The sequence below is a fragment of the Euleptes europaea genome, chromosome 18 (genome assembly GCF_029931775.1).
Source record: "Euleptes europaea isolate rEulEur1 chromosome 18, rEulEur1.hap1, whole genome shotgun sequence".
Taxonomy (NCBI): Eukaryota; Metazoa; Chordata; class Lepidosauria; order Squamata; family Sphaerodactylidae; genus Euleptes; species Euleptes europaea.
Genome location: NC_079329.1, coordinates 40922368 through 40945009, shown reverse-complemented (window position 1 = coordinate 40945009; position 22642 = coordinate 40922368). Strand labels below are relative to the sequence as shown.

Here is a 22642-nt window from a genome sequence, read left to right as displayed (position 1 = left end):
GTATAAACAAACTTCTCTTTAAAAATCTATGCTTCTCTTAGAAGACTCAGGCATTTTTTAATGTGAACTTTACCAGTGTAAGGCCTGTTCCAGGCCCTCCAAGGCAGAAGACTGACTGTATAGGGTGCCTGATTGTATAGAGAATGACAAACATAAATGCTCTTGGCTATTCTCATATCACATTATTTAGCATGATCCTCTTATAGGGAGAAATATCACTGTGTATTAAAATGGGTGGAGGATACAGATATAATGCATGCTCTACTGAACAAAACTTAGAATACTTAACATTGACTGTTTGTATCTGTTCTTGAAAAAGCGGCTTATACTACTACTGCCATTCACATAGGATGTAGAGGAATGGTAGAAGCAAATGTGGCTCTTACTCCATTCATGTTGTTCTGTGTGGGGATCTGTTTTGCAGAATCCCTTCACTTAAATGGTACACAGTTCTGGAGTATCTGTGGATGCTGAGCACCAAAACCTGGGAAATAACATTGCCCCAGTGCAGTTTTCACATAGGAAAATGGCTTGCGGGGGGTTCAGGAGCCCTTCCTCTCCCCACATCACCCCTTTGGGCTCTCCTTTTCTTTTAGAAGCCATTCTCCGGAGCTCATATGGAATACGTTTGTGTTCTGTGAAAATGTGTTCCATATCTCTGTCCTTATAAGTAGGCATAACAAAGAAACAAGAATGTGTTAGAGAAAAAAATATGTGGCTAATTTCTTCTGGTATATAATGATCAGCTGCATTCACAAGTTTTATCTACCTACAATAGCTCCCTTTTGTTCTATATTATATGTCTCCAAACAGTACTGAGTTTTCCAACTTAATAAATCACTTGAGGACACAAGGAGTGATCTGGGTACCTTCATGGCAAATTTCAAAAATATCCTAGAGCTCAAGCGCCATGGAATTAAAACAGGAGTGCAATATGGCCTAAGCCATCATACTGTCACAGAAGTGTTTATGATGGAATCTGATCAGTTTACACATCATCGGGATCAGTTGTACTGGAGTATTGCACTGATCCTGCCCTCCCAGATGTTGTTCTACATTACATCATAGTGTTGTGCCAGTGGGAGTTTGACTATGGCAGGACAGCAAGCACTTCATAGATGTGGTATCCCAAAGCATTTTAGCCACACAGGAGCCAGCTGTGCACCAGCGTTTGTTTCTACCTTTTTTCTTGGTGAACAGGGTGCACTAAGGGGGATATTTTCTGGTATCTGTAATATAGACTCTTAGGGAAGAAGAAAACAAACTCACCATTATTAATCAAATAAAATGTATCGACAAACGATGGATGATTTAACAGAGTTGTCCCATTTGCCACTCATGGGCTGCTGCTGTGACTGTGCTAGCACCAGCTGCCGCGTGCTGTTAACTGTTATTTATAATGTCAGGCTGGGATGTCACTTCACAATTGCAGAGTCAGTGCACTTCCCTGGCTTCAGCTTGAATAAACCTCCCCATGTGTCAGTGGGAAGGGTGAACAAATTACTGTGTCAAAGCTGAAATAGCCAAGTCACATTACAGTTGAGAAAAGTGGCTTCTGTGACTGTATCATGCATAGATGTGTGACATAGCATTAACTTTAGCCTTTAGAGCAGGTAGTCATGCAGAGAGCTTATATTTAATGGAGGTTTTTTGTTAAGTGGGAAGAATTTATATGATAGCATTTTGGCTCTGAATTTGAATCATTTATTATGGTCATTTGACCAGCATTATAAAAATACAGCAATGCATACCATAAGCCTTACCAACAAAAACAAGTCAGATTTAAGGACAAACCAGTTAACACTATTAGAATAAAATATGACCGTTAATAAAATAGATAAGTTAAAAATTACTGCTGTGACTTCCAAGCCCTACATATTAACATGCAGTATCTAGCAGCATATCTCGAGATCTGGGGATTATTACCTCCTGTGAGCTCTAGTCCTACAGCCCCCTTAAACAGACTTCAGCAGACAACCAATCCACAAAAGCAGTTTTATTGGGTAGAATCGACAGGTTTCAGAAGCCATATTCAAAAGGACACTAGTAAGGGTCAAAGACAAGGTACATAGCATATATGGAAGAGCAAAAGGAGATAACCGGTTACCCAGGTAACCTCCCCTCCAAGAGGCAGGAAGGAGTACTTGGCGATTCCCACAGTATGGGAATCTATGAAGACTAAACGCGCGGCATAGACTGGGCTAGGACAGAATAGCATAACAGCACCTGGAAGCAGCACAATTGCACTACCGCATACCATCCTCATGGCCTGCTCCTGACATTCTGCCCCCCTAAAGACCCCCCTTCACCCTCCCACCGTGGGTTTGTAAGGGTAGGCGGCTTGGAATTCTTGTACTAAGCGGGGTGTGGAGACATCACAGGCGCGCACCCATTCATCCTGGTACGGGACTAAAATGTTTCCAGCGGACCAGGTACTGAAGGGTCCAGTATTTTGGCTACTTCAAAATGCTCCTCTTCCCCCCCCCCACACACCATTTCAGGCACTTTGGGTTGTGGCTCAGGATGCCATTTTTGGAAAGGAACACATGGTTTTAAAAGACTGACATGGAACACAGGATGAATTCTTCATAGAGACTTGGGCAAGGAGAGTTCCACAGCCACTGGATTAATAATCCGGGAAATGGGGAACGGACCCACATACTTGGCACTGAGTTTATCGCACGGGCGGGTGGATCGTAGGTTCTTGGTAGACAGATAGACAAGATCCCCCACTTTTCATTCCTTACCGGGGGAGCAATGTTTGTCAGCCTGAGCCTTGTAACACCGTTTGGCTAGCTCCAGATTTTTAACCAGTCATGGCCAGGTTGTTTGAATTGAACGTACCCATCCGGCCACGTCAGCTCCCCCCTCCTCCTCAGAAACATCAACATGACCAGAGGGGCCAAACTCTTTACCATGGACAACCTGGAAAGGGCTGAATCCTGTGGATTGGTGAACCACATTATTATAAGCATATTCAGCAAAAGGCAACAGGTCTACCCAATCATCTTGATGGTAATTAACGTAACAGCGTAAATAGCATTCCAACACCGCATTCACCTGTTCAGTTTGACCATCCGTTTGGGGATGGAAGGCACTAGACAGTCCTTGTTCTACTCCGACCTATTTGAGAAAAGCCTTCCAAAATTTGGCCACGAAATTTGAACCCTTGTCTGTCACTATTTTGCGCGGAAAGGAATGGAGACGGAAGACATGTGACACAAAGAGGCGGGCCAATTTCGGGGCGGAAGGGGTACAAGATGCACCTGTTTCGAAAAAAAATCAGTAATCACCCAAAGAACTGTCTTTCCCCCACTAGGGGGTAGGTGCTTCATGAAGTCCATTGCAATTACTTCCCATGGTTTCGAGGGAGTCTCTAATGGTTGTAAAAGTCGGGGCAGCTTGCCCTGAGATCGTTTGGCTGCTGCACATATGGGGCAGCTGCGGATGAAGGAGTCCACATCTGACCGCATGCCCGTCCACCAAAACAGTCTCCGTAACAAATGCAATGTCTTGAGAAATCCGAAATGTCCGGCGGTCTTGGCGCCATGAACCAAACCCAAAACCTCCCCCCGCAACACTTCCGGAACATACAATTTAGAATCTTTGTACCAAAACTCCTTGCGTTTAATTAGAGTAGCTGGAAGGGCCTGCGAGGAAAGTTCCGCTTGATAACGGCGAAGAAGAGTCTCCTTAAAGGAATCAGTCAGTCCTTCCACCCCCTCCGGAGTTGTGCCGGCGGGCAGCTTGACCGGGGATGGAGCTGACACAGGTGCAGGAAGTGACTGAACGGGGCGCTCAGGTCCCTGCACCTCGGGAACCGTGGCTGTCAGTCGCTCAGGGGGAGGAGGAAGCGAGGCGGGCTGCCGGCTCAGCCGGGCGTGGGGCTTCCCCTCCCACCAAAAGCGGTGGCGGTGGGGATCGGGTCTGAAAACGGGTTTGTACTGCCAAAGTGGACAATAGACCTTGTTGGGCAGGGGTGAAGAGCGACTCTGTGGGCCGATCAACCTTGGTGGGATATTGGGGAAGTCTGGATAAAGCGTCAGCCAGAAGGTTTTGCTTCCCTGGTACATATTTTAGGACGAATCGAAATTGGGCAAAGAAGCCCACCCAGCGCACGTGCCTCACGGACAGCTTGCGAGCGCCAGTTAGGGCCTCTAGGTTTTTGTGATCGGACCACACTTCAAAAGGCACCTTGGAACCTTCTAAAAACTGCCTCCACAGTGTCAGGGCATGCTTTACCGCGGCGGCTTCCTTTTCCCAAATGGTCCAATTGAGTTTGGATTGTGTGAACTTTTTTAAAAATAAGTGCACGAATGCAGGTGCCCATCCTCCCCCCACTGCAGGAGCGCACCCCCCATCGCTACATCGGAAGCGTCTAAGTGCACTATGAATAGTTGATTGCAGTCTGGGTGCTGCAAAACAGGCTCAGATGTAAAAAGCTGCTTAAGACTATCGAAGGTGGCTTGACACTGTCCACTCCACCCAGGCGTTGGGTAAGGTGGCTGTATTCCCCTTTCCCTTAGTCTTAAGGAGGTTTGTGATGGGTAGCGCAATCTGAGCAAAATGTGGGAGGAACGCCCTGTAAAAATTTGCGAACCTGAGAAATCTTTGGACCTGTTTACGAGTAGAGGGTGGTTCCCAACCGAGCACCGCTTGTACCTTTTCAGGATCCATAATCAGTCCCTAGTGTGAGATAATATATCCTAGGAAAGTCAATTGCTTCTTATGTAACTCGCACTTAGACACTTTAGCATACAGCTGATTGTCTCTGAGACGTTGCAACACCTCTCGAACCAAGGCAACATGCTAATCCATGGTTTTAGAGTAAATGAGAATGTCATCTAAATAAACCACCTGTAAGCACTTGTTTGTCCTGAAAGTCCAATAGCCACATCAAGAGACAGATAGTCCAAAAGAGTTGGTTTATTGGTAACAGGTATGCAGAGCTTAGAAATCAAAAGGCAGGAATGAAGAGGGAAGGGTGTACATTTGCTTATACGGAGAAAGCCAGACAATACAGTCATATCAAGATAACACAGTTCACACTACCAGGCTCCCACAGAGCTCCCAGGCTAGGGCTGTTGATTCGGTTCGGCCCAAACTGAAAAACAGCCGAATTTCCCCTGATTCGGTGGTTTTTAGTTCGGGACGAACTGAACTCAAAAATGGCGGGCAACCGGGAAGCCGAATTCAGCGAGTTTGGGAGTTCACGAATAAATCCGGCCAATTCGGGGCGTCAGTAAGCAGCATAACCGTCAGTAAGCAGCATTCTCCTTCCCCTGCCAATCGGTGGCCAAGCTGGGTCTTCTTCTGGCCAATCAGTCAGCTGATTGGAGGAATCAGCTGATGTGCGGCCCGGCCGGGGAGAGAGAGAGAGAGGGAAATCCTTGTGTGTGTGTGTGGGGGGGTGCTTGTGCACATTCTCTCATTTCTGTGGCTGCAGGGGCATATTTTTTGGGGTACAGACCCCAAACTTTCAGCAGAGATTCAGACAAGCCTTCTTAAGAGACCATCCAAGTTTTGTAAACGTTGGGTCAGGGGGTCCCGAGATATGGGCTCCCCCCTTTTTTCTTTCCATGGCTGCAGGGGGCGCATTTTTGGGGGTACAGACCCCAAACTTTCAGTGGAGCTTCAGATGAGCCTTCTTAAGATACCCCCCAAGTTTTGTAAACATTGGGTCAGGGGGTCTCGAGATATGGGCTCCCCCCTTTTCCCTCCCCCCTTTTCCATTTCCGTGGCGGCAGGGGGCGCTTTTTTGGGGATACAGCCCCCAAACTTTCAGCATAGCTTCAGACAATCCTTCTTAAGATACCACCCAAGTTTTGTAAAGATGGGTTCAGTGGGGGCAGAAATATCGGCTCCTCCCCTTTTCTCTTTCCGTGGCTGCAGGGGGCGCATTTTTGGGGGTGCAGATCCCAAACTTTGAGCGGAGCTTCAGACAAGCCTTCTTAAGAGACCAACCACGTTTTGTAAACATTGGGTCAGGGGGTCCCGAGATATGGGCTTTCCCCTTTCCCCTTTTCCCTATTGGGATGAATGGATCAGCTGATCCTGTATGCATCTCCAGAGCAAAACGTCCCGTGCCTAAATGGAATCGTCTTGGATTACCCAGTCCTCCCCAGCCCCTCCTCATGGAACAGAAGACAGCCACAGTAAGACTTTTGGGGGCTTTAATCTATAATTTTTCTCCTGTGTGTGTATGGGGGGGGGAGCAGTCTGTGTGTGTGTGGGGAGGGAGCAGTTTCTGTGTGGGGGGAAGCCAAAGGGGGCTTTTGCCGGTTCTGCCTGGGGTGTGTGTTCCCCCTCGAGTCTCTCTCTCCCTGGTTTGAGGGGGGGTTTCAGTTGTGTGTCTTCAGGTTTTCCCTCATTCATAAGAGCGGTTAGGTCTATTTGGATGCTTGCTCAAAACTTGTTTTCAAATGGTGACTTAAAGAATGCATTTGGAGTCCCATGCAAAAGGGGAAATTCCACCCCTCCTGCTCATTATGCATAGCTAGCTGCCTCTGTCCCTTTCCATGGTTTGCAAACTCCCAGGTGTCAGGTGTTGCTTTGCACAGTTGCAAAGGTGTTGCTTACAAGGTTGTGTTGCTTTTCAGTCGTGTTGCTTTGCAGTTGTGTTGCAATGCTTTGCAAACCTCTCAGCTGTTTGTCGGGGCTGGGAGCTTTGTGCGTGGGTGGCAAGCTCTGCTCAGAGATGCACATTAAGGGTGGGGGGACCCCTTTCGGGGCCCATATCTCAGCCCCCCCCTGACCCAATCTTTACAAAACTTGGGGGGTCTTTTAAGAAGCGTCCTTTGAAGCTCCGCTGAAAGTTTGGGACCTCTACTCCCAAAAATGCCCCCCCAGAGCCGCGGAAAGGCACGGTTGTGTTTTTAATGGCTGTATTTGGCCGAATTTTTTCCCGAACTTTGAATTCCTGCCGAATTGCACGGACCCGAAGCGGGGGAGTTCGAGCTTCGGCACATCCTGAATCTAAACGGGCCGAATTCAGCCGAATCCGAACTATACCGAATTTTTTTTAATTCAACAGCCCTATCCCAGGCCCTGAGAAGCTATGCCAGCTGGAGGCTGTTCTGGTAAACAACCTTGAAGCTGGAGGCAAACGGAGAATCTAAAAGTCAGCCTGACACCACCACTCCTTTGAACAATAGAGCATGGAGGACCTCATTAATGAGTTGCATGAAGACCCCCGGGGCCCCTTTTAATCTAAAAGGCATTACCATAAAGTCGAACATTCCAAAGCAACTAGAAAAGGCAGTCAGAGATTCATCACCCTCCCTGATTCTGACTCTGTAATAAGCTTCAACTAAGTCCAATTTGGTGAAAATGTGTCCCTCCTTCAATTGTCCCAAGAGATCAGAAATGAGGGGGATGGGATAAGCATTTGTTTGAGTAACAGCATTGAGTTTTCGAAAGTCAATACAAAATCTCCTGTTTTCTTATGCACAAAGAAAGCCGGTGCCGAATAGGGCGCGGTGGAGGGTCGGATGAAACCGCAAGCCAAGTTCTTGTCTAAGAATTCGCGGAGCACCGACAGTTCCGTAGGACTCATTGGGTAGATCATACTCTTTGGCAGTTTTCCATCCCCCACCACTTCAATAGCACAGCCCGTCCGGCAGTGTGTGTGGGGGGGTAACACATCACACTCCTGCACATTAAATACAGCTGCAAAGTCCTGATATTCGGGTGGCAATTGGGTTGGACTGGAGGTGTCCGAGGCCAGGGCAGGAGTTGGTTTGATTATGGTTTTAACGGACACTTCATATTGGTGTAACTCACATAGCGGGCTATTGAACGTTAAGGTCTCAGCTTCCCAGTCTATGGTGGGACTGTGCCCTTTGAGCCAATTTGCTCCTAACACCACAGCATATCGAACATTGGGCACAATAGTAAAGTTGATTTGTTCCCAATGGTGGCCAATTCCCATTGCCACTCCGTCAGTGCGACGGTCGACTGCCCCCCCCCCTGAAATCACTGCCATCCATTTCAGCAAATTGAACAGGTGCCGGCAAAGGGACTGACTTCACTTGGAGTGCCTTAAAGGTGGTTTCGTTAATTAACGAGCAGGCACATCCAGAGTCTATTAAGGCTTTAACTTGTAATTGAGAACCTTTTCTATAATGTCGTAATATCACATCTACATACACAGTCTCTTCTACTTCACTCACCATGAAAGGAGTCTCGGGTTTCGCAGGAACACCTGCGGAGGTCTGCGGTATCGTTCCCTCTACCGCAGACCCAGTCCGTTTTTTTGGCTGTTCGAGGGGAGACTCCAAGTTAAGGGCTGGGGAGTTCCAGTGGTCGCTCTCCTCTGAAGAAGCGGAGCTACTCTCCCTAGGAGTAGAAACTGTAATCCTGGACCCCGACGGGTCCGCTGGCGAAAGGTCCGTTGTTACTTCTCCGGCGTGCAGAGCTGGAGGCGCTTTTCGTCTTGGAGCAATGCTCCGTTCGGCTGCGGTGCTTCTCCCCCGAGCTCGTCCTCTCCCACGAGGAGTCCCCTCTGGCTGGGGAGTGGGACTCGGCAGTCCCTGGCGTGACGGACAAGTGGCAGCGAAGTGACCCATGGCACCGCAAACGAGGCAGGCTCCCCTTTGAAACCGTAACACTCGGTCTGGTGGAGGTAGAGCCGGCCTCCGCGAAGCCTGAGGAGCGGCAGGTTTGGGAGGGTTTTTCTGGCTTCCCCCCTCCCTGGCCTGCCGTCGGGCAAGGGAAATAAACTGGCGGCGGCTTTCCACTTCCTCCGCCAGTAAAATCCACTCTTCCAAGGTGGCTGGGTCTCGCTGCATGTATGCCCAGTGTGAGGGTCTCTGTGTCTCTGACTCTGTGTCTCTGCTTTCCATCACCTGCTTTGTTATCAGTGAACTCATAAAAGCAGTTCACACCTTCTGGTCCCAGGCGCCTGGCCTGATTGCCCCAAGTATCTTCCCCCCCGCTGTTCTTCCTGTCAGTACTCCCTCAGGCCGATGCGGCCTTGGAAGTGTGATAGCTTCAGCAGACTTCCTGGGACTCGTTTGATGTTTTGTATTATGCCAAGCTTGTAACTTCCCATAACAATAAGTGTGAACCCCAGTGCCCCAGTGCCCTGGAGTCAATATATTCTGTAAACCCAATAAGCCCCTCACTTGCAACTTTCTACCTGTGCCTGTCTCATCTCCTGATGTCTTCAATAAATCTGTTGTTTCTGTATCAACGCCTGAGCAATTGATTTGGAGAATTGGACTCAGAGAGGGGGAACTCTCACATTAAGTTGCAAGTCTTTGCCTCTCGGACTGCAGCTGTACCTGTTGGGACAGAATGTCAGCCGACGAGGAAACCACCCCTACCCCAGAGGTGCCGGAGGAACCAGAGGTACCGGAGAAACCGGACCCCAAGGAAGAGGGCGCCAAGCCAAAGATGCCGAGGGGTCCCATCCCCGACCAGGGCCGGGACGGACGCCCTCGGGGATTCTTCAACAACTGGCTGGACTCTCCCAAAGGTTGGTCTCTCTCACGGACTGCGGCGAAGGAGCGCCGTTTGGCCTTCCCCAGTACGGGACTCGAGGGGGATCCGGCACGCAAGGAGGCCATAATGGAGGAGGAACGGCGGCAGTGGCAGGAGGACCGCCAAGCTATGCAGGAGCAGATGGAAACCATGCAGCGTGTGATGGGTGAGATGGCAGCGGCCCTCGATGCACTGAAAGTGCAACCGCCCGCCGGCAATCCCCCAGACGGGGCGCCGGCAGCTCCTCCCGCACCTCCCAGCCTCCCGTCCCGTCGAGACCTGAAAGTCACGTATGACGGTTCAGGGGACCAGTTGACCTTTTTTATGGTCCAAGTGGACATTTTTATGCGAGAGCAGGGTCGGACCTTCACCTCCGAGGAGTCCCGGGTGCAGTACGTGGCTTCCTTACTGCAAGGGGTGGCGGCCGCCTGGATGGTGTTGCAGTATGAACTCCGCTCGCCGGTGCTGCGAACCCTGGACGAGTTTATGGTAGCACTCCGAAACCGCTTTGAGGACCCGACTCTGGGTGAGCGGGCTAAAGCCTCCCTGATGCAACTGCGCCAAGGGGCCAAGTCGGTGGCGCAGTATGCAAGTGAGTTCCAGTCACTGGCTAGCCGAATTCTGGACTGGAGTGAGGCTACTCTGGTGCAGTGTTTCAGGGAGGGTCTCAACCCGGACCTCCAACATTGGGCCTTCATGCAAGGAAACCCCCCGGATGTGGAAGGTTGGGTTCGCCACGCTGCGGACATTGAGAATCGTAAACAACTCCTGAATTTGTCTAAGCAGCGCATCGGACGAGACCCGAGACCCCGGAGTGACCGGGGCCGAGACTTCCGGCTGGGAGGGAGCGGGGGTCCCTCGGCCGCTGAACGTCGCAAGCGTTTTGTGACCGGTGTCTGCCTGACCTGCGGGGGAAAGGGACACTTTGCGTCGCAATGCCCCTCTCGTGCGGGTCGTCCCAACCCCCCTCGTCAAGCCCCGACCGAACCGCAGAAGACGGCTGCCGAGGACCAGCCCCGCCGCAGGAGTGGACCACCGGGCCGACGTTCCGGCGCACCCTCCGCTCTCCATGCGCGCCCCCAGGATGTGGTCTCCACCTCTACAGGCCCAACGGGGTCCCGGATTACAAGTACTACCTTTGATTCGGACGGATCCCCGAACGCCACCACTCCATCCCCCTCTTCCAGCGAGGAGGAAGAGTGGGAACAGCCGGCAAAAAACGCCGTCGGTCTGCTGTAGAGGGGGCTCCGCAGCAGACCGCCCCTGTCGTTGTGCAAGGAGCTCCACCGATGGTAAGCGCCCAAGAGGACAATGTGTATGTGCGTGTTCACCTGTCCCTACCCAAAGGGGGTCCCAGTTTAGAATTCCCCGCTTTGGTTGACTCGGGGTGTGCCCGCACCATGATTAGTGAGGAAGCTGCCAAGAAACTGGGAGTCAGACGCAAGCGGCTCCCAGGGCCCCTCCGCTTTTCCCAAATGGACGGGAGCGATTTTAAACGGGGCCCAGTGACCCACAGAACTGCAGCCGTGATTATGTCGGTGGGGGAACATTGGGAACGCTTGTATTTTACCATCGCCCCTATTGTAACCCCTGTGGTGTTAGGGATGAACTGGCTACGGGGACACAACCCCTCCATCGACTGGGTTAAACGGGTGCTCTCGTTTCCCGAAAGCCCCTGTGGGTTACATGACAAGGAACGGGTACTCAGGACTCCGGCCGCCGCATTGGTAGGGTCCCCCACCCCAGCCTCCGTTCCTCCTCAACTGCCCACCGAATACTCGCAGTTTGCGGATGTCTTTGATGTTAGAGAATGTGACGAATTGCCTCCCCACAGAGAAACGGACTGTGCCATCGAAATTGTGGGGGAAGGCAAGCTGTCTAAAGGGAAAGTCTATCCCATGAGCCCTAGTGAGAAGGCGGTGTTACGGGACTATCTGGATGCCAACTTGGCGAGAGGTTTCATACGCCCTTCCAAGGCTCCTTATTCGGCCCCAGCCTTCTTTGTGAAGAAAAAGACGGGAGATCTAAGACTGTGTATTGACTTTCGTAGACTAAACGCAGTCACCCAGTCTAACGCTTACCCTCTCCCTCTTATTCCCGATCTTCTAGCACAATTAAAGGAGGGCCGAATCTTCACCAAACTGGACTTGGTGGAAGCATACCACCGCATTCGCATTAAAGAAGGAGACGAACCCAAAACGGCCTTTTCCAGCTGTTTTGGAATGTTTGAATACCTAGTCATGCCATTCGGACTTTCGGGGGCTCCCAGTGTTTTTATGCAATTAATTAATGAAGTTTTACATGATTTGCTGTTTCGGGGGGTGGTGGTATTTCTCGATGACATCCTTATATACTCTGAAACCATGGAAGACCATGTGCGTCTGGTTCGAGACGTGCTCCAGCGGCTGCGGGAGCACAAACTGTATGCTAAAGTGTCCAAGTGTGAATTCCACCAACCTTCCATTACTTTCCTTGGATACGTGATTTCCCACCAGGGTTTGGAAATGGACCCCGCTAAGGTCCAAGCGGTGCGGGATTGGGAAACCCCCACTACCCGCCGCCAACTTCAGCAGTTTTTGGGGTTCGCCAACTTTTACCGCAACTTCATTCCTAACTTTGCCCAAGTTGCGCTTCCCCTCACTGCCCTGTTGCATACCAAAGACAAGGGGGCTAGCGCCGCGCTTCCCTCAGCCCGTTTGCAATGGTCCCCCCAGTGCCAGCAGGCTTTTGAACGTTTAAAGCTACTTTTTTCATCCGAACCCGTTTTAGCTCACCCTGATTGCACTAAGCCGTTTGTGGTACAAGTGGATGCCTCGGATGTGGCCATGGGCGGGGCCCTATTGCAAAGGGATGTAGGGGGGCGGTTGCGGCCGTGTGCCTACTTCTCCAAAAAGTTTTCCCAGTCCGAAATCAACTGGGCTATTTGGGAGAAGGAGGCAGCCGCAGTCAAACATGCCCTCACCATATGGAGGCACTTCTTGGAGGGGGCCGAACTGCCATTTGAGGTGTGTACCGATCACAAGAATCTGGAGGCTCTCAAAGGAGCTAGAAAGCTCAACGCCAAACAGATTCGGTGGGCCCAATTTTTCGCCAAATTCCGGTTCACCCTCAAACATGTTCCTGGCAAAGAAAATGCCCTAGCCGATGCTCTGTCACGACTTCCCCAGTATCGCAATGATTTCGATCGCCCGGTCGACTCCCTGTTCACCCCCGAGCAGCGGGGGGAGGTCCCAAGCTTAGCCGTCACAACCCGGTCCCAGACCCACCAACCGGGGACCCCCCCGACGCTCAAGGGTATCCCGGAAGCCTTCCAACAGCGGCTCCGGAACGCCTCCTTACAGGAGGAGGAGCACCATCTCCTCCCCACTGGCATGGAACGAACGAACACCTGGTGGGTACAGGGGGGAAAGCTATATGTCCCATCTTCCCGTCGCAAAGAGGTGTTGGGACTTGTACATGGTGCCAAGTTGGCGGGTCATTTCGGCTTCATAAAGACCCTTCACCTGGTTAGGAGGCAATTCTGGTGGCCCGGTATGAGGTCCGATGTGGAACTTTATGTGCGCAGTTGCCCCACTTGCGCCACAGCTAAGAAACGGATGGGAAAACCCCCCGGGCTTCTCAAACCGCTTGAGAACCCCTCCCGTCCCTGGGAAGTCATAGCCATGGATTTTATCACCGACCTACCTCCCAGTCGGGGAAAGACGGTTCTCTGGGTAATCACGGACCTTTTTTCCAAACAGGTCCATTTTGTTCCATGTGCGGGTCTTCCTTCGGCCCAAGGCTTGGCTAAACTATTTGTCACGCACGTCCTCAGACTACACTCGATCCCTAGGAAGGTCCTCTCCGACCGGGGGGTCCAGTTTGTAGCCAAATTCTGGCGAGCCTTCTTAAAATTGATGGGGGTGGAGGAACAGGGCCTTTCTTCCGCCTATCACCCCCAGACTGATGGTCAAACTGAACGTGTAAATGCGGTGGTAGAATGTTATTTGCGTTGCTATGTGAATTTCCACCAAGACGACTGGGTCGACCTGCTGCCATTTGCCGAATATGCGTACAACAATGCGTCCCATTCCTCTACCGGCTTTAGTCTTTTCCAAGTAGTATACGGGACGGAATTTGGTCCTTTCGGTTCCGCCCCCGTCACGCCAGATCTCCAGTCCACCCCCGACCTTCAGGAGTGGATTCAGGTAGTTAAATCTACCTGGCCGTGGCTGCTCAAAAACCTTGAGAGGGCAAAAAGCAAGTACAAGGAACAAGCGGACAAACACCGGTCTCCGGGTTGGGAACTAAAGGTGGGGGAGCAAGTTTATCTGTCCACCAAAAACCTCCGCTCTCTTCGTCCCTGCAAAAAACTCAGCGACCGTTATGTGGGACCTTTCCCCATTACCAGGGTGATCAACGAGGTTACTGTGGAACTGGACCTCCCAAAGACCCTCAAGGGAGTCCATCCCGTCTTTCATATAAGCCTCCTCAAACCCTGTGTAACAGCTCCCCAGTTCCACCCTCCTCCCGAACACGAGATTCCTACGGTGGTGGGAGGGGATACCCATTTGGAAGTGTCCAAGGTTTTAGATTCCAAATGGAAAAAGGGAAAACTGTATTACTTTGTTCGTTGGAAGAACCTTGGTTCCGCGTACGACGAGTGGGTGGCCGCGCCCCACATGGCGGCCCCTCGCTTGGTCCGAGAATTCCACCTCGCTTATCCCGATAAGCCTCGTCCTCTCGAGGACGCGGGAGGGGGGCTTTAAGGGGGGCAGAATGTGAGGGTCTCTGTGTCTCTGACTCTGTGTCTCTGCTTTCCATCACCTGCTTTGTTATCAGTGAACTCATAAAAGCAGTTCACACCTTCTGGTCCCAGGCGCCTGGCCTGATTGCCCCGAGTATCTTCCCCCCCGCTGTTCTTCCTGTCAGTACTCCCTCAGGCCGATGCGGCCTTGGAAGTGTGATAGCTTCAGCAGACTTCCTGGGACTCGTTTGATGTTTTGTATTATGCCAAGCTTGTAACTTCCCATAACAATAAGTGTGAACCCCAGTGCCCCAGTGCCCTGGAGTCAATATATTCTGTAAACCCAATAAGCCCCTCACTTGCAACTTTCTACCTGTGCCTGTCTCATCTCCTGATGTCTTCAATAAATCTGTTGTTTCTGTATCAACGCCTGAGCAATTGATTTGGAGAATTGGACTCAGAGAGGGGGAACTCTCACACCCAGTTTAGAATCTTAGGATGCAACGCTGCTCTGAAGTAATGCACCCGGGTAGCTTCAGTCCAATCGACTATTTTATTAGCGAGTCTTTGGAACTCATCCGCAAACTCTCGGACTGAGGAGGATCCTTGATCCTTGATGGAGTTGTAGGAGGGACGCTTTGGCCTTCTCCCCTCGAAACGTCTCCTTAACGCTCGCATGAATTCATTAAGCGACCGTATGGAGCGAGCCCAGGTATCAAACTGGAGGACCATCCATTCTGCAGCCTTTCCAGCCAAAAGCGAGGAAACAAATCTCACTCGGCTGTCTTCCGTGGGAAAGGTATGCCCTTGTTCTCTCATGTAACTGTCCACTTGATGCAGAAAACAGGGCAACGTGTCCGCGGAGCCATCGAAAGTCACTCGCAAACGGGGTTGCTTCCACTGCATGACCGGGACCACAGGCTGGACCGGTCCCACTGGTGGTGGTACTGGTGGTTGTCCAGGGATGGGGTGTCCCGGGGACAGCTGCCTGGGAGCCCAAAGAAAACGATGGGAAAGACCAGTCCAGTGCCCCGCTAACTTTCGACCACGCTCCAGTTCCTGCTGACGCTCGTGCCCGAGTGGCGGCCGCATCCACCAACAGTTGCTCCTCCGCCCGCCTCCGGTCAGTGAGCGCCCGGTCCGCCTTGAGTTTGCTGACCACGGCAGCTGTCACAATTGGTTCGGCCGCTTGTTCCAAGAGCATTTGGATTTCCTTGTGCTGGCCCAACAGTGGTTGCACCTGTTGAGCAAGATCCGCAGAGGAAGGACCGAATTCAGGAGTTAGTACCTTCTCGATGTCGGCGTCCGTCGCCGTGGTCGGCGTGAAATCCATAAGAACCAGGACTGTCCTGGCGGCAGCATTCTGTGCTTCCCGGTGGCATAGCGTGGGATCCGGAACAGTTTGCGGAACATCTCCCCCCTGAGCCCCTGCCATTGGGAAACAGAACTCGGGCCCCTGGATTGGGGCCGCCGACTCCTGTTGCGTCCCACGGAGCACAAGCTCAGCCAATAACCGAGTTAGGAGAGCAAAATCCTCTTGCGCTAACCAGGCCTCCTCCAGCAAAGTATCCAATCCCAAAAGGTTGTTGTGGGCACATAGATCAGCGTCCTGAGTCCTCCAGGGGGTCGCCGCTGCCAGGCAACGCCACTGATCAATCAACAGCCCAACCAGCCGGGTGGACTCTGCGTAAGTCCGCTGCGCCTCCTCCAAGATGGCACGCTGAAAGTCGGGGTCCTCGGGGAACTCGTCCTGCATTCCCAAGCCAAGGAGACGAGTGTCCAGGCGAACCCTCCAGGGTTCCAGCCAAGGTCAGCAAGTAAGGATAGGACTAGTGTCCTAATGTGAGCTCTAATCCTGCAGCCCCCTTAAACAGACGTCAGCAGACAACCAATCCACAAAAGCAGTTTTATTGGGTAGAATCGACAGGTTTCAGAAGCCATATTCAAAAGGACACTAGTAAAGGTCAAAGGCAAGGTACATAGCATATATGGAAGAGCAAAAGGAGATAACCGGTTACCCAGGCAAACCCCCCCCCTCCAAGAGGCAGGAAGGAGTACTTGGCGATTCCCACAGTATGGGAATCTATGAAGACTAAACACTGGGCATAGACTGGCCTAGGACATAATAGCACAACAGCACCTGGAAGCAGCACAATCGCACTACCGCATACCATCCTCATGGCCTGCTCCTGACACCTGCTAACAGGTGGTCCAATTTGGTTTTGTCAGATTCTCCCGAGAATTTCTTTAGCAAAGGATCAATCATTTTACTCCTAGCCTCCTTGTAAAAAGTACACCGTAAAATCATATGTTCAATCGTTCCCACCTCTTGAAGCAAGCATGGGCACTTTCTTTCTATGAAAGGGATCTTCTTAAATTTGCCTTTGAGTACCGCAGAGGGGAGTGCCGCACACCTGGCAAGGGTGAGAGCTCTCCTGATGTTATTGGATTCCAGTATAGCCAGATAGGCCGCTGGAGCGATCACATATTTGGTGCTCAGAGGGCATATAAAATCTGGTGTTCTAGAGATATCGGCTTGACGCTCGGTATCTTCGATCCTCTGCCTGATCAGCTGTTTTGCTTGATCCAACCCACTGCTTAGAAGGGCTTGGGGGGATAGGCCTAAGTTCCTGACATAATTTAAAACAGCCCCTAGCCGCTTTGATTGGAAATTGTCTTGAAATATCAGAGGAAAAAGGCCCTGAGGATTTGTTACCAAAACTGCTCTTTGAATGGGGAAATTAGCTTGAGCTATCGGTAACTATGTATTTATATAGCGGAATCACCCCAGTGTTTACGAGGGTTGTTTTCACTGACTCCCAAATAAAGACAGAGCAAAGGTTTCCTGATTAAAAGGTGTTTATGTATATTCATTCATTCATTTTACTAAAAGTAAAATATATCCCATGAGCACCACCGAACGTACTGTATTGCGAGACTTTTTGGATAAAAACCTTGCTCGTGGTTTCATTCGGCCTTCTTCAGCTCCTTGCTCGGCTCCTGCCTTTTTTGTCCGCAAAAAGACAGGCGATCTGCGCCTCTGCATTGACTTTCGGAAGCTCTGTGCTGTCACTCAGACTAATGCCTACCCCATACCTCTAATTTCAGATATCTTGGGACAGCTAAAGGAGGGGCGCATTTTCACCAAACTGGACTTAGTTGAAGCCTATTACAGAGTCCGCATTCGTGACGGGGATGAGCCCCTCACAGCCTTTTCCAGCTGTTTTGGTATGTTTGAATTCCTTGTCATGCCCTTCGGATTACAGGGGGCTCTGGGGGTCTTCATGCAATTCATTAATGAAATCCTCCATGATTTGTTATACCGGGGCGTGGTGGTTTATCTAGATGACATCCTCATTTATTCTACATGGAAGAGCATGTAGCTTTGGTGCGAGAAGTACTACAACAGCTCCGGGACAATCAGCTCTATGCTAAAGTATCCAAATGCGAATTTCACCAAAGCCAATTGACATTTCTGGGTTATATTGTTTTACACCAAGGTCTCACCATGGACCTCGCCAAGGTCCAGTCAGTTGTTGATTGGGCTCCCCCTTCAACTCGTAAGCAAGTGCAACAATTCCTTGGCTTTGCGAACATTTATCGGGGGTTTATTCCCAACTTTGCCCAAATTGCTCTGCCTATCACTGATCTCCTCAAGACTAAAGGCAAGGAGGCTTCTGCCTCTCTCCCCACAGCCAAAGTTCTATGGACTCTTCAATGTCAAACTGCTTTTGATACCCTTAAGCATTTGTTCACCTCTGAACCAGTTTTAAAACATCCTGATCGTATGTTTATAGTACAAGTAGATGCTTCGGATGTAGCCATGGGAGGTGCCCTTCTGCAGCAGGGCAATGATGGTCTGCTTTACCCCTGCGCTTATTTTTCTAAAACGTTTGCGCACTCCCAACTCAACTGGCCCGTTTGGGAAAAAGAAGCAGCCGCCGTCTACCATGCTCTGACTACATGGCGACAATTCCTTGAGGGTCCCCGGGTCCCCTTTGAAGTCTGGACAGATCACAAAAATCTGGAGGCACTCACTGGGACCCATAAACTGTCCGCGAAGCAACTTAGTTGGGCTGACTTCTTTTCCCAATTCCGTTTTGTACTCAAACATGTCCCGGGCAAGCAAAACGTACTGGCGGACGCTCTCTCCAGGCTCCCCCAGTATCCTACCAAAGTTGACCGTCCCACGGTCTGCTTATTCACCCTAGCGCAAAGAAGTCTCTTGCCCACCCTCGCCGTCCAGACCAGATCACAGACCCTACGACAGCCCCGCGCTGGGGGGGGATGTTCAGAACTCGAACCTGACTCCCTCGTCCTCCACAACCACCCCCCGGCGCCCGGACGTGCGGACGTGCCACCCTCTCCTCCCATTGCTCCTCCGGTTCCACAACCAGCCTCGTCCACCTCACCGAGTAAGATGGACATGTCTGATTTCTTCCTGGACTCACTCCGTGCCCTTTGCCAGGCTGAACTCTCCGCTCACACCCTCCCTCCCTTCTGGAATGTGGCGGTTGCTGGTAGAAAGACTCTAAATTATACGTGCCCAAAGACTTGCGGAAGGAAGTGTTAAAATTAGCCCATGGAGCTAAAACAGCAGGGCACTTTGGATTCTTGAAAACTCTTCACTTGTTGTATAGGCAATTCTGGTGGGCGGGCATGCGCACTGACGTGGACTCCTTCGTTCACGGCTGCCCAACTTGTGCCACTGTCAAACGTTCTCAAGGGAAACCCCCTGGTCTCTTGCAACCCTTAGAAATCCCCTCCAGACCCTGGGAAGTCATTGCCATGGATTTTATGACTGACCTCCCTCTTAGTGAGGGTAAAACTGTTCTATGGGTTGTTACGGACCTTTTCTCCAAACAAGTGCACCTCATCCCGTGCACAAGTATTCCCTCTGCCCCAAAGCTGGCCCGCCTCTTTGTGTCACATGTCTTCCGTCTACATTCCTTCCCGCGGAAGATAGTGAGCGACAGGGGGGGCACCTATGTGGCCAAATTTTGGAAAGCTTTCCTTAAATTGGTGGGGGTGGAGCAGGGTCTCTCTAGTGCATTCCATCCCCAGACTGATGGGCAAATTGAACGTGTCAATGCTGTGTTAGAATGTTACCTTCGTTGTTATGTCAATTATCACCAAGATAATTGGGTTGAACTGCTGCCTTTTGCTGAATATGCCTACAACAATGCTGTTCACCAATCCACAGGGTTTAGTCCATTTCAAGCTGTATATGGTCAAGACTTTGGTCCTATCGAACAGCTAAATATTTCCAGGGGGGAGGGCGATGGAGATGTAGCTGCATGGGTAGAGGCAATTCATACCACCTGGCCCTGGCTGATAAAGAATTTGGAACGAGCCAAACGTAAATACAAGGCTCAGGCTGACAAACATCGATCTCCTTGCCAGGACTATAAAGTGGGGGACTTGGTCTACCTGTCTACCAAGAACCTTCGTTCCACCCGTCCTTGTGACAAACTAAGTGCCAAATATGTGGGACCTTATCCTGTGTCTCGTATCATCAACCCCGTGACAGTGGAACTCACTCTGCCAAAGGCACTCAGACGTATCCATCCAGTTTTCCATGTAAGCCTTTTGAAACCGCACACTCCCTCCCCGGAATGGCATCCCAACCCGCTTCCTGAGCAACCGGTGATGGTGGGGGGGAGGAGCATTTCGAAGTTGCTAAAATCCTGGACTCTCTCATTTGCCACGGCTCCCTCCAGTATCTTGTTCGTTGGAAGCACTTCCCCCCTGCCTATGACGAATGGGTACACGCCTGCGATGTCGCCGCCCCTCAGCTAGTGCAAACCTTCCACTCCACCTACCCCCAGAAGCCAGCCCCCTTTTGGGTTGGGAGGGGACCCTAAGGGGAACAGGATGTCAGGAGCAGGCCTGTTCGGCTCCTCTGAGGCGTTATGACTTTCTCGCAGCTTCTCGCAGCTGCCTCGCTTTGTTGTTCTAACAGACACTTTATCTCGTGCATTCCTCTCCCGTGGGAAACTGAGTTACTATGCCAACCTGCCATATCAGCTATGCTATTATATATTACTGATTTGCACCAGCCAGCCATTCTTGGCTTAGTTAGTTTGCAAGCACTGTTAACCCGTTTGATTTTTCCAATAAAGTCAACTTGCCTTAGGACTACCTGTCTGGGTTGTTGCTTTTGGGGATTCCTCGGGCCAAGGGCTTACAAGCTGTGATTTGACAGGAAAACAACTAACAGTAATTAATGTAGTGGCCTGCATTCAAACAGTCATATTGACTATATTAACTAATGAAAACGTGGGTTCATATGATGTCTGAATTGAGCTCATGTGCATATGCTGGAATTCTAGAGTGGGAACTGGCTTGTGGCTGTGTGAATATATGTACACGTACTCACACACATGCTAGTTCCCAGGAAGTCCGGCATCATGCTGTAGCATGATAAAGAAAGGGAACCCAAATTGGGATTCCAATAAAAGACAAACAGCATGTGATGCTGCAGTTCCATGGTTGGAGCGCCAAATGCTTCATTTCACCCTTGAAAGCAGGCACAGGGTCTGAATGGGGATGGCAGTACTGGGGAAGGAGGCGTTAACTGTTCCTTCCTGCACTGCTTCCCTGATCTGAAATGGCTTGAGGCTGGGTTGAGTCCCATTTTGGGAAAAGGGAGGCACCTGTATTGTATCTTTCATCCCCCCCCCCTAGGGTTAAAATTCCCTAGACAGAGGTTATTTCTGATCAGGGAAACTGTGCAAGAGGAAACATTCATCCTTCCACAATGCTACCACTCCAATTCAGACCAGAGCCCCCTACAACTGCTTTTTGGGATTAAATTACAGATCCAGAGTATTGATCAGGGAATTCCTGTGCCACATGGAGCTTGGCTTATTGTCATAACTTCTGGACAATCCTACACTGGGACTGTGCGTGCACAGGTCAACCACGGCAGGAATGTTCTGAAACTTCCTGGCACTTTTGATAATGCAAGGAATGCCCATCCCTCCTCAGCACATACCAGAGTTTCCCACCTGGAAACTGTATATTACCCAGGAGAGGACAGTGCTGTTTCCCTCTGCTGTTCCTTCACTACCTTGGAGAGAAGTTTTCTTCCTGGTCACTCTGCAGAGAAAAGAAATTAGAAGTTTATTTCTGTATTTCAGAACTTCCTTCAGTGGTCTAACTGGTGGTCTGGGGGCTGTCCTTTTTGATATGGCTCAAAAAGTCTTATTCAAGAAGTGTGCCAATTATTGGATGAAAATGGCCCAAACAGAGGACCACAATTTATGCCTGGGACAATCTCATAATATAGCTGCATGCCTGGCCTGCAAGCAATTTATTCCCAAAGCCAGGAGTGATAGTGCTTTTTACTTTAAAGTGACCCTTTGGGAGAATGCTCTGCCCACCTCTGTGGCCCTTTCGTCTGAACATCTTTTAGACCAGGGATGTCAAACATATGGCATGGGGGCTGGATGCGCCCCCTTGAGAGCTCTTATCCAGCCCACGAGCCAGCCAAGGCACACACACACCCAATTCTCGCTGTGGGCTGGCCCGACGTGGCCTGGCCCGACCAAGTGACGTTTATGTCCTTTCGGCCCCTTGTAACAAATGAGTTCAACACTCCTGTTTTATACTCTGGAGAAACATCCAGGGCTCTGTCAGTAGTTTAAGTGTCATCAGGTACAACATTGGCTCTGCCACTGGCATCAGTTGCCTCAGTTCCAAATGGTATGTTGGAGCCTCCACTGAGGACACTGAAGCTCAGGTCCAAACACAGAGACAGGGAACATTGTATGTCCATTTCACAGGCCATGGCTTTTAGGTTCTAGGGCTCACAAAGGAGGTAGGGACTCACAAGGAAAAGGCCGCCTTCCACCATGCATGCCTCCCCCTCACTGGGAACATCTGTTGACTCCATGCATATCTTTCGGAGGGCAAGACTGAAGTTGAACAGCATTTGTCACCCATCTGAGCTGCAACCTCCAAGAGCTGGCATCCAGCGCCATTGTTCCAACAGAGGAACGTTCAGCAGTGCCTTTTTTTGGGGAGGGACACGCCTCTGCAGTTTCACTGGTTTCCATATGTTACATACCTCTCACTGACCTACAGATCCAAATGAAGTTGTTATGAGCAGTCAGTTTCTTAGGAACAGCTACTCAGCAAAATCTTAACAATGACTCTTTTCAAAAAATATATGCAGTTGTGGATAGGATCCATAAGAATAAACTATCTCCCCTATCACCCCCTTCATACAAACAAAAGTGTTCTCAAAGGCACTTATATCCCTATCAGTACCAGAAGCCTTATGGGTATCAGCCCGCCCAACTGCAACAAAACCACTCACTTTATGTTCCCCTGTCCTGATGTGGCTGTTGATTCCTGAAATGGGTGGTACAGTAATAATCCTTTCCTCCATGCGCTGAGCCATCTCTTCTACCAATTTACACTTCTGGC

The 22642-nt window shown here is 50.6% G+C and overlaps 1 protein-coding gene across 1 annotated transcript in view; it reads left to right on the top strand.

Annotated features, from left to right (window-relative positions):
- MARCHF10 (membrane associated ring-CH-type finger 10) overlaps positions 1 to 22642 on the top strand; it is a 111342-nt gene that overhangs the window by 16216 nt on the left and 72484 nt on the right. The gene's annotated exons all lie outside the window — the stretch shown is intronic.